The sequence below is a fragment of the Callorhinus ursinus genome, unplaced genomic scaffold (assembly GCF_003265705.2).
Source record: "Callorhinus ursinus isolate GAN/ISIS: 27379988/994484 unplaced genomic scaffold, GSC_fseal_2.0 scaffold10, whole genome shotgun sequence".
Classification (NCBI taxonomy): domain Eukaryota; kingdom Metazoa; phylum Chordata; class Mammalia; order Carnivora; family Otariidae; genus Callorhinus; species Callorhinus ursinus.
Window position 1 is genome coordinate 23,915,796 of NW_027397072.1, and position 17,071 is coordinate 23,932,866.

At 41.0% G+C, this 17,071-nt stretch overlaps 1 protein-coding gene across 16 annotated transcripts in view; it reads left to right on the top strand.

Annotated features, from left to right (window-relative positions):
* The first annotated feature begins 1,249 nt into the window (after positions 1–1,249).
* CLIP4 (CAP-Gly domain containing linker protein family member 4) overlaps positions 1,250–17,071 on the top strand; it is a 93,838-nt gene continuing 78,016 nt past the window's right edge. For 15 of the 16 annotated variants that reach the window (XM_073897200.1, XM_073897202.1, XM_073897207.1 and 12 more), the window contains exon 1: positions 1,250–1,494. The gene's annotated coding sequence lies outside the window, so the exon portion shown is untranslated. Of the gene's footprint in view, positions 1,495–9,815; positions 10,009–17,071 lie in introns of all 16 variants that reach the window. The other variant, XM_025867993.2, reaches the window with a different exon arrangement.

Sequence of the window (17,071 nt, forward strand, 5' to 3'; positions counted from 1 at the left end):
GTGGCAGACTAGGAAGGTTGGTGTGGCATGTCTAGGTACAAAAGAATGGGAGATTTGCCCACCCCAGTCTCCCACGGGTCAGACTGGCATAAGAGGAAACCTACAATGTCCTGAAGGCTTCCATGTGGAACAAATCTACCAGAGAAAGAGAGAAAGCCAGGGGGTCAGCCAGCCCAGGATGAGGCTGGGAACCGGGTGAGGATGGACCTGCCCTCTCAATGGAGAGAACTAACAGGAACCCCCTTATGTCCCATAGACCAGCCAGGTCACCTCTCAAGGGAACACATTTATCTGCTGGACGGGACAGATTAAGACCACGTAGGGGGGGCTCCTCGGATAAGCCCTTGAGAGTTGAGATTAGTTCCAGGGAGGAGAAGCAGAGGGAGAAAGAGAGAGAGAGTTTTAAACCTAATTGTGACTGAATTATAAACTTGAATTGTCTAAGAAATGACTGAATTTGAATGAGTTTATCTGAGAGTGACTAGGTTGAATTTTCTCTGCTTTGAGGCAGAATGGAGGCTCAAGGCAGAAATTACACTCAATTATAGAAGAATAGAGAAAATGACATTTTTGCATGCTCGAGTCCGTGACTGTGAAATTTGTGCTGGCTCCGATAATTACAGGCAGCCAGGTGTCAGCAAAATCTCAAGAAAAGACCATGGAATCTATAGGCTGCTTGTCCACATTATTACCTCATCTGTTGCCATAGCTCAAAAGGTCAACATGATGTCTTCTCATTAGAAATCCTGACAAAATCCATTCAAATTCCTGTTCAAAATGTTCTCTTTATAGCAGAGAGCTGAGCTAACACTTGGTGGAAAAAAGAACACTTTTTGGAGTTCTGAGGAGGCCCAGTCCAGGTTGTAGCCCGCTGACGCAGGTAGCGCTCGGATCTTCTGTCTGCCCCCTCCAGATCCACTCTCCGCACTCCTGCACCCTTGCCAGCACCCTGGGTGGCGGGTCCCTGGGGTCCCTGGCGCTCCAGCCCTAGAGAGGCGCTGCCCAGGACTTGGAGGAGGGACAAGTGAGTCTGGGTATTGATTCCCCAGTCTCCCCTTCAGGAGAGTATCCTCAGCGCCCAGGCTTCTTCCTGGCCAGACCCTGTTAGCCATGCTTCTTCCTCCACCACTGCCGCTAACAACCTCAGAGGTAGGTTCAAGGTTATAACTCTGCTCTCTGGCCCTTTAAATCTGGTATCCATAGCGTCACAAGCAACGTCATTATTATGTATCTGCTGCCAGTAGAAAAGCCGGCTGGCCACTCAGAGGAAGCCTCCATCCACCACAGGGAGTCAAGTCAAAGCCACCACCACCCCCGCTTTCTGTAACTGGAATCTGCATATGGGCCTGAGGGGGCCCATTAGGAAAACACCTATTTTCATAGACTCCCAACCAACACTCTAAATAATTGGTGCTTTTGCTGAGGAAGACCCATGAGAAATTGACTTTTTTTTTTTTCTTCTGGGTGACATTGCGAGGACAGTGTCATGATTGGGTAAGTTTCATTATAAAATGAATCTCATACCCACCCAGGCCTCTGACGGAACCTCATTTGTTCTCAGGCACAGGTGAGCATCCTGAACAAAGCATACTGTCGTTTTAGACAAATTGCTGCGAGGCAATTTAGACACATTTTACAGATGTGTATCCTTTCCTACATAGTAACACCAAAAAGTCAAAAAGGCATTTCAGTGCTGAAAACCTGAATGAAGTATTAAAAATGCTTCACAATCCACTCCTTTTTTTTAAATTTTTTACAATCGATGAGCCAATATTGATACATTACTGTTAACTGGAGTTCGTAATTTACATGACAGTTCACTCTTTGTGGTGTATATTCTATGGCTTTTGACAAATCATCATGTACCCACCGTTACTGCACCATACAGAATGGTTTCACTGCCCTTAAAAATCCCTTGCGCTCTACCTGTTCATCTTTCTCTTCCTCCCTCCCCAGCCCCTGGCAACCCCTGATCTTTTTACTGTCTCTCTTCTTTTGCCTTTTCCAGAATGTCATACAGTTGGAATCACATAGTATGTAGCCTTTTCAGACTGGCTTCTTTCATTTACCAATATGTGTTTAGGTATCCTCCAGATCTTTTTACGGCTTGATAACTCATTTCTTTTTATCACTTTCAATATTCCATTGTATAGATGTACCACAATTTGTTTATTCATTCCCTTACTGAAGGATGTGTTGGTTATTTGCAATTTTTGGTTAATTATGAAGAACTCTGCCATAAACATTCATGTGCAGGTTTTTGGAGACAAATTTTCAAATCACTTAGGTAAATATCTAGGAGTGAGAACGCTGCATCATAAGGTAAGACTATACAGTACTTAGCTTTATAAGACACTGCCAAACTGTCTTTCAAAGTGGCTGTACCATTTTTCATTCCCACCAGCAATGAGAGTTCCTTTTGCTCCACATTCTTGCCCGAATTTGGTGTTGTCAGTGTTTAGGATTTTAGCCATTCTAATAGATGTGTAGTAGTATCTCATTGTTGTTTTAATTTGCAGTTCCCTGATAGCATATGATGTTGAGCATCTTTTCACATGGTTTACCTGCCATCTTCTTTGTTGAGGTCTGTTCAGATCATTTTCCTAAGTTGAGTTGTTTTCTTACTGTTGAGTTTTAGGAGTTCTTTGTATATTTTGGGTACGAGTCCTTCATTAGACATGTGTTTTGCAAAGATTTTCTCCCAGTCTATGGTTGCTTTTCATTCGTTTGACAGGGTCTTCTGTAGAGCAGTTTTCAGTTCTCATGAAGTCCAGCTTGTATTTGGTGTTGTATCTAAGAAGTCATTACCAAATGCAAGGTCATTAGTTTGTCTTTTATGTTATTTTCTAGAAGTTTCATAACTTTGCATTTTACATGTATACCCATAATCCATTCTGAGTAAGTTTTTGGGAGAGATATGAGATCTGTGTCTAGATTCCTTTTTCTGTATATGAATGTCTGGTGGTTCCAGCACCATTTATGGAAATACTATTCTTTGTCCAGTGAATTCTCTTTGCTCCTTTGTGAAAGAGTGGTTGACTGCATTTGTGTAGGTATGTTTTCGTATGGGTATATTTTGCTCTGTATTCCATTCCACTGATCTATTTGTCTTTTCTTTTGCCAATACTATACTCTCTTGAATACCGTGGCTTTATCATGTCTTTAAGTCTCATCAGTCGTTTGACTTTGTTCTTCTTCAACATTGTGTTAGTCATTCTGGGCCTTTTGCCTTTCCATATAAACTTTATTTATTATTTCTTTAAAGATTTTATTTATTTATTTGAGAGAGAGAAAGATAGTGAGAGAGAGCACGAGCAGTGGGGAGAGGGAGAAGCCTGACATGGGGCTCTATCTCAGGACCCTGGGATCATGACCTGAGCCGAAGGCAGACACTTAACTGACTGAGCCACCCAGGTGCCCCTCTATATAAACTTTAGAATCAGTTTGTCAATATCCACAAAATAATATACTAGGATTTTGATTGGAATTACATTGAATGCATAGATCAAGTTGGGAAGAACGGACTTAATAATCTTGAGTCTTCCTATCCATGGACATGGAATAGCTCTCCATTTATTTAGATTTTTTTTATTTCTTTGGTGAAAGTTTTCTAGTTTTCCTCATGTAGATCTTGTACATATTTTCTTCAATTTATAACTAAGTCTCTCTCTCTCTCTTTTTTGATACTGTTTATGGTGTGCTTCTAATTTCAAATTCAGTTGTTCGTTGCTAGTATCCAGGAAAACAATTGACTTGTTGTATACTGGTCCATGTTTTAAATGTCTTTTTTGCCTTTTCCTTTTTTGCTTCCTTCTGTCCCTTGAAAGAGAGGAAGGAACTCAGGATTTGGAGAAAGATATTAAACACTTTAAAATTAATAACCTTTATTTTTAAAGAGTAGTTTTAGGTTTATAGGAAACTGGGTAGACAGTACAGGGGTTCCTGTAAGACCCTGCTGTCCCTTGACAGTTTCCTCTATTATTAACATTTTGCATTAGTGTGGTACATTTGTTACAACTTTCAATTTTAAATTTGGTACAGCAAGTAGGTATGGAGTGCTTTTAGGCATACAAAAGAAATGTTCCCTGCCCTCATGGAGTTTACAGCCTCCCTGGAAAGGCAGGAAAAAATGCTTCTGTATGAGTGACTAGTATACAAAATAGCATATAATTGGGTTTTAAAATGTGTCCTTCTTTAGTGAAAGGGAGAAATTAGAGAGCTAGCTCTCCATAGATGAGGTGAGATGTAGGAAGGGTCTGGAAGGGTAGTAGGATTTGGATAGGTGGAGGTAGATTGCAGGCAAAGTCTAAGCAGAAGGAATGGCCCATACAAGGATGCAGAGGTGGGAATGTTGAAGGGGCAGCTTTATCACATTGGGCAGAGGTGGGGTATGACCTTGAAGAATGTCAGTGTGAGTCATCAGAACTCGATAAAGTGTTTCAGGTTGAGTTTCTAAGCAGATCCTTTGGGTCTGGTTCTTTTAGGACCATTGGTTTTTGGTTTCACATATATCTCAAGGCAGATATTCTGAACCCTTTGCTTCTTTGAACCAGAATTACAGGTTCACACCAGGAAGTGTTTCTAAAGAGAAGCACTGCCCTTCTGGGGAAAAACTACCAAATGGGGCTGTGGGTTTTTCATTTGCCCCAAGAGTAGAATTTCGCATATGCACATCAGGAAAAAAGCAACCTACTTGGGAGGTCAAAAATAGTGATGCAGGTGCCAAGGGAGTTTCCCCAAGTTCCCCAGGCCCCTCACTGGCTGGCTGCATTGAACTCACTCTCTTTGAAGAAGTCAGTCATTACTGGGAGGCAGGAGAACCCTGTGGGGTCTCTCAGGAGGGAGGAAAGCAATGAAGGGATTGTATGAATTCCAAAGCTTTAATCTCTTCTTACAACTAAGGGAAGAGCAAAGAGGGCATTAAATGCCCTAATTTTTTTTTTCTTGGTCTGAGTTAACTTAGCTCATGAGGCCTCTCTAGAGTTACATGTAATTGCTTATTCAGTTTACCAGTAATAAGACTGTAGGGATTCAAGGAAGTTTTCATAGTGAAAGGACACATTCATATTCAGGACTCCAGTCATGCCTTCTTCACAGACCTTACCTTCCTTCACAACACCTCTCGGCATCCAATTCTTTTTCCACCCCCATCCTGCGTTCAGGCCACCCACCTGACTATAAGGACAGCCACATACCAGATCTCTTTGACGATAGAGTCCCTCTCATAGTGCCTTGGGGTCAAAATCTCAGATCCATTCTTTTCCTTCACAGAGGCTCATTCATTCTTTCTCTGAAGCATCCCTTCCTTTTGATTCCCACCTTATCCCAGGACCCCAGCCCTTTACCGCTAACTCTCCCAGGTATTCTGCATCAAATCCAGGCTCTTTGGCCTGAATCATAAGGTGTTCCCTCTAAAACTTACAAGACTATCCCATGAGTTGCTCCTGTCTTGGGTCCGCTGCCACTCATGTTCATCCCTCAGCCTGGCATTTTTCTCTCCTCTCTTGCCATTTTAAGCAAATAAAATATCCAGACATGTCCAGCTAAATTTGAATTTCAGATAGACAATAATTTAAAAACATAATTTGGTACATACTTATACTAAAAAATTACTTGTTATCTGAAATTCAAATTTAATCAGGCAGTCTATATTTTATGTGTCAACCCTACCACTCTGGAAACTTTTCTTATGATCCAATTCTTCCAGATCTGGTTTTTTTTTAGTTGCTAAAATACCTAATTGAGACTTTCATTATATGGTATCTTATAATTATTGATTACATATGCAGTACTAACACTTTTGGAGCAACTATTCAGCATCAGGCACTGTGCTTAGTTCTTTTTATACAACAGCTTATTGAATTCTTACAAGAAATATGTGATAAAGTAGGTCCTACTATTGATGTAGGAAAGACATTAGGGCTCAAAGCCGATGGCTAAGAAAGAATTCTTAGATGTCTTTGGTGCAAAAAGGTTAATTTTTATTTAAAATTTTAATTTTTTAGAAAAGTTTAATTTTTTAAATTAAAATTTAAAATTTAATTTTAATTATTTTTATTTATTTATTTGAGAGAGTGAGAGCGAGAGAGATCACAGAGGAAGAAGGAGAAGCAGACTCACCGCTGAACAGGGAGCCCGATGTAGAGCTCGATCCCGGGAAAAAGTTGGTTTTCTTAAGGCACGGGGACAGGGCCTGTGGGCAGAAGGAGCTGTACCGGGGTCATGAGGAGTGGCCCATTACAGACTTTCAAGTTGGGAGAGGGTTAGGGATAGCATAAGTCTGTAAGGAATTTGGAAGCAAGGTTTCCAGGACCTTGAGGGGGCTAGCTACTGTTGGGAAAAGGTCGTTTATTACTGTCTAATAAAACCTTAGTCACGAGACCCTTCAGATGTATATCGGAGGGTCGTATGCTTGGGGGATGATTGCCAACACGTATCTTGGGGGTGGTTTAGCGATAAAGGAAATTTCCAAAAGAATTTTTTTATGTTAAAGTCGTTTACAGGATCCTGGGGCGGGGGTGGGGAGATGGGGGTGGGAGGTGAGCATCAGGCTAGGATTGCCTTTTGCCCTCAGCAAAATGTCAGCATCCAGTCAGTTGAGTCCCTAGAGGAATGTCACTCTGCCTGTTTCAAGGACTGGTCCATATGCTGTAGGTAGTAAGGAAATGTAATAATTTTTCTTCTGCCTTTGTTTCCCACATTACTATGATACCAATTTTATAAATAAGGCAGCTGAGTCTTTTTGAGAGGTTATTTTATTTGTTCAAGGTCCCAAAGCTAATTAAATTTGAACTTTTATCTGGCTGTAGGGTGGTCTGTTCTGGTATCTCTGGCAATGTCCTGGTTTTAAAACTGAAAGTGCCACATCCCAGAAATCCTTTCAGTTCCATATGTCTGACTTCAAAGCCTGGGATTCTATCCTGCTTCCCATTTTGTTTTTTAATTTTTTTTTCCCCTCTCAGGTTAGAAAGCCCCCAAAGACAGGGTGATAGCTAATGATATTTACTGACACTAAGAATTATTTAGTAAGTGCTTGACAAATGAAGACCAGAAGCTCCCCTCTGAGGCCACCCCTCTTTTCTTGAGCCTCTTTAGATTGTAGGAGCTGAGCAATGTGTGGACCGTGCTTGAGGGTGGCTAATCTTAGATGCAGCTGAGACCTGAGCATGGCCAGTGGCCTTTGCAATAGAGGCACAAAAGTGACCAGGATGTCACTGGCCTTTGCTTACAAAGATGCTAGGCTATTGTTACTAGCAACAATGCCTCTAAATTAGTGGAAATGCAGCTCCTTGGTAGGTGTGTGGTGCCTCACTTGACAAGTTGAACTTTGAGAGACTCCCTGCTTTGAAGTCTGAGTTAGGGCTTGGGTGAGGCTGGAGAAACAGAAATCATGGTGCCAAGAAAAGTGGAGTGCAATAAGGTGGGAAGCAAGTCCATTGCACCTTGCTGGTTGGACAGCACCCAAAGAAGCAAAGTGGCTGGTGTTTTTTCCTTGGGCTTGTGCTTTTGTGCAATGCACACATATCCAAAAGATTATTATGTTATTACGTTATTATATAATAACTGAGTGGTGAAAATGGTGATATGTAGGTGTTATTGTCATGCTGCAAAGTGGTTAATAGGGTGCAATGGGAAAGACAGAAACGATAGATTTCCATCCCCCAAGGACATCTGTATAACTTGTCTCAACCTCATTTTGAATGCAGGTCATTACTGTGCATGTGTTACACTAAGTTAAATTAAGCTGTCTGTGGAGGAATCATTTGTGAAAATAATGTGCTATTTAAAAGAACTGGTTAAATTCATTTGATAAAGGCTAACACTCTTAAGGCAACTTTGTTTTTAGTTGCTAAATTTCGCTTCAAAATGCCTGAATTTTTAAGTGTGCTTTTGTTTCAGGTTTTTTATTAAGAGACCATAACAGATATGGGGCATAAAGATTAGGTAGGAGTTTCTATTTTGAACATTGCTGACAGATTCTATGGTGGTTTTTCTTCATCCCCGCAAGAGTCTCTTAGCCTCCTTGTGTGACATTCGAGGCCATTCTGGTCCAGCCTCAAACTCCCTTCCAGCTCATCTTCTACCAGTCTATACCACAGGCTCTGTGCTACTAGACTCTTTACATCCTTCAAACATACGGTCAGCTTTTCTGCTTCCGATCCTCTCTCTGCTTCCGATCCTCTCTCTTGCAAAGCATCGTGGTTAAGAGTTTAATCTCTTGAACTAGACTGCCTGGGTTCAAATCCTGATTCTGCTATTTACCGTGTGTGTGTGTGTGTGTGTGTGTGTGTGTGTGTGTGTGTGTGTTTAAGATTCATTTGTTTATTTGAGTGGGGAGGGGCAGAGGGGGAGGAGAGAGAAACTTAAGCAGACTCCATGCTCAGCACAGAGCCCCATGTGGGGCTCAATCTCAAAACCCTGAGGTCAGGTCCCTGAGATCATGACCTGAATGGAAACCAAGAGTAGAATGCTTCACCCGCTGCGCCACCCAGGTGCCCCCGCTGTGTGATATTGAGCAAGTTGCCTGACTACTCTATGCCTTTATTTCTCCAACTGGAAGATGAAACTAAATGATATTTCTCCTTCAGGAGTAAAATAATTCATGGAAGTGCTTAGAACAATGCATAGCACATACTAAAACCCTCGGTAAATGCTAGCTCCTCATTTATGTAACTCATTATCCTCCCCACTTAACTCTAAGTATATCTCTTCCTTGAAGGCTTTCCTGATCACGCCATCCTGCAATGTGCTCTCCCTCTTGGGAAATCCCTAAGACTAATACTGTTTCTTTGGCAGGTTGTTGGTATTCTTTTCTCATGCTCATGTTTCATGACCACATGCTAGAGTTGTCATCCAGGTATTTACTGAGCACCCACTTGGAGTCAGGTGTTTTTTTAAAAGGTTTTATTTTAATTAATTAATTATTTATTTATTTATTTGACAGAGAGAGATACACAGTGAGAGAGGGAACACAAGCAGGGGGAGTGGGAGAGGGAGAAGCAGGCCTCCCGTGGAGCTCGATCCCAGGACTCTGAAATCATGACTTGAGCCGAAGGCAGATGCTTGACTACTGAGCCACCCAGGCGCCCCTTATTTATTTATTTTAGAGAGAGAGAGTGTGCGTGCTCGAGAGAGCACGTGAGTCGGGGGAGGGGCAGAGAGAGGGAGGAGGAGAGAATCTCAAGCAGACGACCCTGAGACTATGACTTGAGCTGAAATCAAGAGTGAGATGCTTAACCGACTGAGCCACCAGGTGCCCCAGAGTCAGGTATTTGTGATCTCATTTTACAAAGGAGCAAACTAAAAGGATTTGCTAGGTTTACAGAGCTAGGGAAAGATGGTTCTGGGGTTCCAGCTCAGGTCGCACATAATTGCAGCCCCAACACTCTTCCTCTTATCCTAAAAAACACGGGGCGAATCTTATACTGTGTTAGAGTCCATACTTCCCTTCAGCTGGGAGGCATTCAGTTTATTTCTGGTGATTTGATGGACCAGTATGCAATTTGGTTGCCTTTCTAAGTGTCATTCAGTGCTTATGCTTGTGATTATTTTGATGGTGATAAAGATATTGCATGGGATTTTTTGATGGGCTTTAAAAAGATAACCTGGAACTTATTCTTCTTGGGTTGAACCCCATGTGAATCTAAAAACGCAGTTCACATTTATTTTTGTCTTAACTATTCCCTGCTGTTGCAAATATGGTTAGATGAGAAATGTCAGAACCCATCTCATTATCAATGCAGGTTTTGTCACAACGGAGACTTTCTCATGACTCAGTACCAGCTAATTGATCTGTCAATGGCTTTCTTTGTTAGGTGAGTCATTTGATACATTGTTGACAAGATGCAAACTGCTCTCTACCCACCTGGGAAGCTCCAGTGGGTCTGGCATTCTTTCAATCCCTAATCAAGATGCTGTTAAGCAGCTGATGGCTTACAGTGAACAGGGATGAAACTATTGGTTTTGCAAGCAGCTGCTGGAAAGACAACTTGATAGAGCTTTAGTGAGGTATGAATCCTTCCCATTTTAGAGTGTGTGCATGCATGTGATACAAGGCAACTTCTGTGATTTCTAGACTCCTTGGACATAATAGTTGTATCTTTACTGAGACTGAAATCTTAAAGAACTGGGTCCTTCTATCAACAAATATTTATTGAATTCGTATTATGTGCCAAGTACTGTCCTAGGTACAGAGGATACAGCACTGACAGAAATAGACTAAAATCCCTGCCCTCTGGAGCTTTCTCTTTGAAGATTTTATTATGGAAAAAATTTCAAATTTATGCAAAAAAGAAAGAATAATATGCCCATCATTCAGCTTTAATAATGATCCATATTTTGTCATTCTTATTTCATCTATCCCTCCCATCATACACACATTTTTTTAACTGAATAAATTTGACAGGTCACATTGTGTTGGTTTAAGGTGTATAGTGTGTTATTTTGATACATTTATATATTGTAATATGATTACCAATGTAGTGATATTTATTACATTGCCTAGTTACAGTACAACACTATTGTCTAGATTCATTACATCTCTAAGACTTATTTATTATTCATTAGAAGTTTTTGTCTTTAAACACCACACTCTTAACCCCCCTAACTCCATCCCCTGGTAAACTCTAATTTTTACAGTTTTAATTTTTTTAGCTTCTACATAAAAGTGATGTCATACAGTACTTGTCTTTCTCTGTTTGACTGACTTTGTGTAATTGCTCAAAGTCCATCCATGTTGTTGCAAATGGGAGGATATCCTTCCTCGTGGCTGTATAATATTCCACTGTGTGTGTGTGTGTGTGTGTGTGTGTGTGTGTGTATCACATCTTTTTTATCCATTCATCCATTGATGGGCATTTGGTTGTCTCCATATCATGGTTATTGTGGATAATGCTACAATAAACATGGAAGTGCAGATATCTTGATGAATTCCTGTTTTCATTACGTTTGGGTATAAACCCAGAAGTGGAATTGCTGGATTGTATAGTAAACCTATTTTAAATTTTTTGAGGAACCTCCATATTGTTTTCCATAGCGGTTGGACTAATTTGCATTCCCATCACACACCACTTTAAAGCAAATCCTGGACATCAAACATTTTATTATAAATACTTCAGAATGAATCTCTAACAGATAAGGACTTTTTATTTATTATTTTTTTATTTTTTAAAGATTTTATTTATTTATTTAATTGACACAGAGAGAGAGACAGCGAGAGAGGGAACACAAGCAGGGGGAGGGTCAGAGGGAGAAGCAGGCTTCCCGTCGAGCAGGAAGCCCGATGCGGGGCTCGATCCCAGGACCCTGAAATCATGACCTGAGCTGAAGGCAGTCACTTAACCAACTGAGCCACCCAGGTGCCCCCAGATAAGGACTTTTTAATAAAAACATAATCACAATGTTGTTCTCATACCTAAAGAAATTAACAAAAAGGGACACCTGGGTGACTCAGTCGGTTAAACATCTGCCTTCAGCTCAGGTCATGATCCCAGGGTCCTGGGATTGAGCCCCGCATCAGGCTCCCTGCCCACCAGACAGCCAGTTTCTCCTTCTCCCTCTGCTGCTCCCCAGGCTTGTGTTCTCTGTCTGTCTGTCTGTCTCTCTCTGTCAAATAAATAAATAAATAAATAAAGTCTTAAAAAATTAAAAAAGAAATTAACAAAAATTCCTTTTTAAAAAAGAATTGTTTAACCACTACCTTATTATTTATTATCATATTCCTTCATTGTAGACAGCTGAATGGTCTATGTCATAACCCCACCATGAGGTTCGGTCTCTTCACTGATCATTTTAAAATTTTGTATCCTTTCAGCCCAACTGGGTTGGAAATTCTTTAATAAGGGCTTGGGTGTCGTTATGATGTTGGAGCCCCAGAACCCAGTGATCTGCGAAGTTGTGCACACTGTAAATCTTCAATAAATACCTATTGCTTGATTGGAAAAAAAAAAAAAGAATTGTTTATTTATTTATTTGACAGAGAGAGACACAGAGAGAGAGGGAATACAAGAAGGGGGAGTGGGAGAGGGAGAAGCAGGCTTCCCGCCAAGCAGGGAGTCTGATGCAGGGCTTGATCCCAGGATCCTGGGATCATGACCTGCGCTGAAGGCAGACACTCAATGACTGAGCCATCCAGGCATCCCAACAAAAATTTCTTGATGTAATTTAATGTCCAATTCAGGTTAAATTTCCCTCGACTCTCAATAATTTTTTTACATTTCTTTGCATCCAGATTCAAATGCTCTGCCCATTATAGGTTGTGGATAGAGCTCTTAGGTCTCTTTTGATCTATACCAGTTTCCCTTAGTTACTTTTTGATTGTAGGAATTAGGTTATCTGCCCTGTAGAAGTTCCTACATTTTGGATTTGGCTTATCGCATCCTCACGGTGGTGTTTATGGTATTCCTTTGTGCTTCACATTTTCTATAAATGATATATCTAGAGGCTTGGTTAAGGTATGTTTCAAAGGGGGGTGGACATTGGAGCTAACATCCTAGTGGAAACTGTCTTGATACCATTACTGTGTGCCAGAGATGTTTCTGGAAGTATCTGGGTGGCCAAAACTTTGAGCAGCCAGTGTGAAAACTTTAGTTCTTGGACTGTCAGTTTTAATCCTGATGCCGTGAAACATTCCCTTTGTTCCTTCTTCCTTTATGTTGGCCCATAAAGAAGACTTTTAAAAATGGTTGTGTCATATGGTGTTTGCGAGTGGCACCTACCGGAGGACCTGGGAAGCAGTTCCCCACACAGGAACGAGTTGGGTTTGAAAACTTCATTTGTTAGTGTCTTTTTGGGACTCAGACTAACAAAAGAGATGATAAACTTTTAGAATAGCATGACTTTAAATTAGGCCAGTTGAGTTCGAATATTTGAGGGAGTCTCTAGCATATATTTTGTGAATGATATTCAGGAGATTCCAGCAGGCAACCAGGAATGAGAATCATGGATTCAGATAATGAGGCTTGTGGGGGTCTTCAGTTTGTGGTCCACTTCAGTCGACGGGTCCCCGCCTGAAGCTTTGAGAAAGAAAAGGAGATGGGTCAGAGGAAAGCAACCTGGGGTGACAGCACTAGGAAGTTCCTGGGTCTCTGGTGACTATTGATTTGTAAGGACTTCAGTGATATTGATAAATTTCTTCATCAAAAAATGATGTCATGGGTAGGGGTGTCTGGGTGGCTCAATCAGTCAAGCGTCTGCCTTTGGCTCAGGTCATGATCCCGGGGTCCTGTGGGGACCCTGCCTCTCCCTCTCCCTTTGCAGCTCCCCCTGCTTGTGCTCTCTCATGCTCTCTCAAATAAATAATAAATAAATATCTTTAAAAATTAATGTCATGAGCTTTTTTAAAAAATGGGGAATGGGACTTTGGTTTGGGAAATCCAGAACTATGAAGGAAAGGAAGGATGATTCCAGTGAGCAAACAGAAGAATCCAGATGTCATTTACCAACTTGGGAAGGTCACAGGGAAGGGTTCTATTCTGAATATGCTGTATTTGAGATGCTTACGATACACTACAGATTAGATGTGGAGTAGGCAGTTTGATGTATGTCTGAAGTTCAGGGCTAGAGATAGAAACTTCGGAATCATTAAAATAGAGATGGCATTTAAAGCCACAGATTGGGTGAGATCATCTAGTAAATGAGAGAATGGCTTCCTGGAAGCCACATGAAGAAGGTTATAAACAGGGGAGCCTGGGTGGCTCAGCTGGTTAAGTGTCTGACTCTTGGTTTCAGCTCAGGTCATGATCTCAGGGTTCCGAGACTGAGCTCTGCATTGTGTCAGGCTCATTGCTCAGTGGAAAGTCTGCTTCTCCCTCTCCCTCTGCCCCTCCCCCTGCTTGAGCTTTCTCTCTCTCTCTAAAATAAATAAATGAATCTTGGAAAAAAAAAAGGGTTACAGTTTCTCAGAGGCATGTCTAGGAGGGTGATTGCTGAGTCATAAAGCATGCTGATACTTTTTCACTAACTACCGCCAGATTGCCCTATGGAATGTATTTACCAGTTTAAATTGCCATCAACAGTGCATGAGGATTCCATTTCCCCATATCTTTGCCAATATTTCAGACCATTTGACTAATTTTTGCCAAGCGGATGGGTGAAGCAATGGTGTGTTGGAACTGGCTCATGAGAGCAGATTGAACACATTTCTTCTGAACTCCTTGTTCAATGACTTCATGCTGGTAGTGTGAAATCAGCAGGCGTGAGAGTATTTGCACCATGGAAGTTGGCAAACCTGAAAAAGTAGGACCCCCCCGCCCCCCCGCCCTCGGCCTGGGCTGTTTTTTTAATATGCCAGCATACTGGTGACTATAGGTAGTACCATACTGTTTGCATTTCTATTCTTTCACTAATGGGTTTGAGCATCTCTCCTATGCTTGCCATTCTGGCTCTTCCTTCTGTGAACTGCCTATTTCTATCCTTTCCTCATTTTTATATTGGATTTTCTAACTTCTTTTTGTTGACTTGCAGAAGTTCCTTACATATTTTAGACATTAATCCCTAGCTGCTTTTGAATCTATCATATATCTTCTCCCAATTTGTCAGCTGCTGTTAACTTCTTCTTTCTTTTTTAAAAGATTTTATTTATTTATTTGTCAGAGAGAGGGAGAGAGCACAAGCAGGGGGAGCGGCAGATGGGGGGGCCAGGGAGCCCAACGCGGGACTCAATCCCAGGACCCTGGGATCATGACCCAAGCCGAAGGCAGACACTTAACCAACTGAGCCAGCCAGGCGTCCTGCTGTTAACTTTTTCTATGGTATTCTCCATTGGAGAAAAGCCTTAATTGTGACGTAGTCAAATCTCCCAGCCTTTTGTTTTAAGGTTTGTGTTTTTGCAGTCTTGTTTTATGAAGTAAATCCCTACTCCACATTCATAAAGATATTCTCCTACATTTTCTTTTCTACCTTTCAAATTGTAGGTCCTTAATTCATCTGGAGTTCACCTTTGTATATGGTAGACATATAACTAAGCCAGTTTCCCCAACAACATCTTCTAAATAATGTATATTTTTCTCATTGATTTGTGGTATCACCTTTATATATATTGAGGCCTCATCAGTCTGCTTCTGAGTCTTCTGTTTTACTGTTCTGTCCATTCCCATACTAGGACCACACTATTTTTTATCACTGTGGTAATAACAATATTTTGCAAGGCAGTTTTCATCTCTTTGCTCTTGCTTTTCAAAACTGACATAACCATTAAACATTTTATTTTTCCTTACATATTTTATAAATTTATTGAAGTTTCTTAAAATTTGAGTTCCTGCTGGAATTTTGGTTGGTATAACACTGAATTTAGAAATTAAATGGATTTTTCCAATGTCCAGACGTCCTATCCGTGGCATATCTTCACTTATTCAATCTTCCTTTTTGTCCTTACATAGAATTTTAACATTTTCTCCATAAAGCTCTTGCAAGTTGTTAGGTTAATTCCTGGATATTATGCTTTAGAGTTTTATTGCTATTGTGAATCTTATTGTCTATTATATTTCCTGGTTGCTTACTGCCGATGTAGAAGAAACTACTTTTAGCATTTGATCTTGTACTTGGCAAACTCATTGGACTTACTTATTACTTCTAATAGTTGATTTTGTTAGCTTTTCTATGCTGATGATCATATCATCTGCAAATATAAAAATTTTAGGGGCTCTCTCCAGTGCTCTGATATTTTGCATTTAACTACTTCTGCAAGTTGGTGCTACTGCCAATCTGACATCCCAATTCTGAGAGCTGAACGTCTCTTGTGGTCCTAAGGCTCTGTACAACCAGATTCTGGAAACTGAGTCCTTGTGTTCTTCCCCTGTGAATGGTATATCCTGCCCAATATCTCAGTCCTCATAAGAGCAGTGACTTGGTCTTCTGCCTATGTCTTCAATCCTTTCCTCTTGGTTTGGGTCCTGTTAGCTGCTGAGAGACCTTTTCGATGCTGACTTTATTTTATTTTTTTAAGTTAAACGAAACTTAATTTACATTCAATTAATTAACATATAGTGTCCTATTAGTTTCAGAGGTAGAGTTCAGTGATTCATCAGCTGTATATAACACCCAGTGTTCATTACATCATGTGCCCTCCTTAATGCCCATCCCCCTACCCCGCTCCCCTCCAGCAACCTTCAGTTTGTTTCCTATGGTTAAGAGTCTCTTTTGGGGGGGCACCTGGGTGGCTCAGTCACTTAAGCGTCTGCCTTCAGCTCAGATCATGATCCCAGGGTCCTGGGATTAAGCTCCGCGTGGGGCTCCCTGCTCAGCGGGGAGTCTGCTTCTCTTCCTCCCTCTCCCTCTGCCCCTCTCCCTGCTCATGCTCTCTCTCTCTCTCTCAAATAAATAAAAATTTAAAAAATAGAGTCTCTTTTGGTTTGTCTCCCTCTCTGATTTCGTCGTCTTTTATTTTTCCCTCCCTTCCTCTATGCTCCTCTGTTTTGTTTCTTAAATTCCACATATGAGTGATATCATATAATTCTTTCTCTGATTGACTTATTTCACTTAGCATAATACCCTCTAGTTTCATCTATGTCATTGCAAATGGCAAGATTTCATTTTCTGATGGCTAATATTCCATTGTGTGTGTGTGTGTATGTGTGTGTGTATATATATATATATATACCACATCTTTATCCGTTCATCTGCTGATGGACATCTGGGCTCTTTCCATAGTTTGGCTATTGTGGACATTGCTGCTATAAACATTGGGGTGCAGGTGCCCCTTCAGATCACTACATTTGTATCTTTGGGGTAAATTTCTAGTAGTTGATGCTGACTTTCTAACTTTCTGCCTGAATTTCTGAACGATCCATGCTGTTTGACACAGCATTTCTGAGTCCTGAATGCGCAAAAGGACACCCTGTGTAAGTAATACAAAACAGTGGATCAACACAGGACTTTATATCAGATAGACTTAGGTTTGAATCTTTTTCTGCCCCAAGGTACACTGAGCAAGTTCCACAACCTCCTGGAGTCTGCTTCTTCATTTGTAAAGTGAAGGCAAATAAAATCCCATTGGTAAGGGCCATATAGTAGTCAGTCAGTAATGCCCCTTCTCCAGCCTGGTGCTGATCACCTCCTGGGACTGTGGTTTATA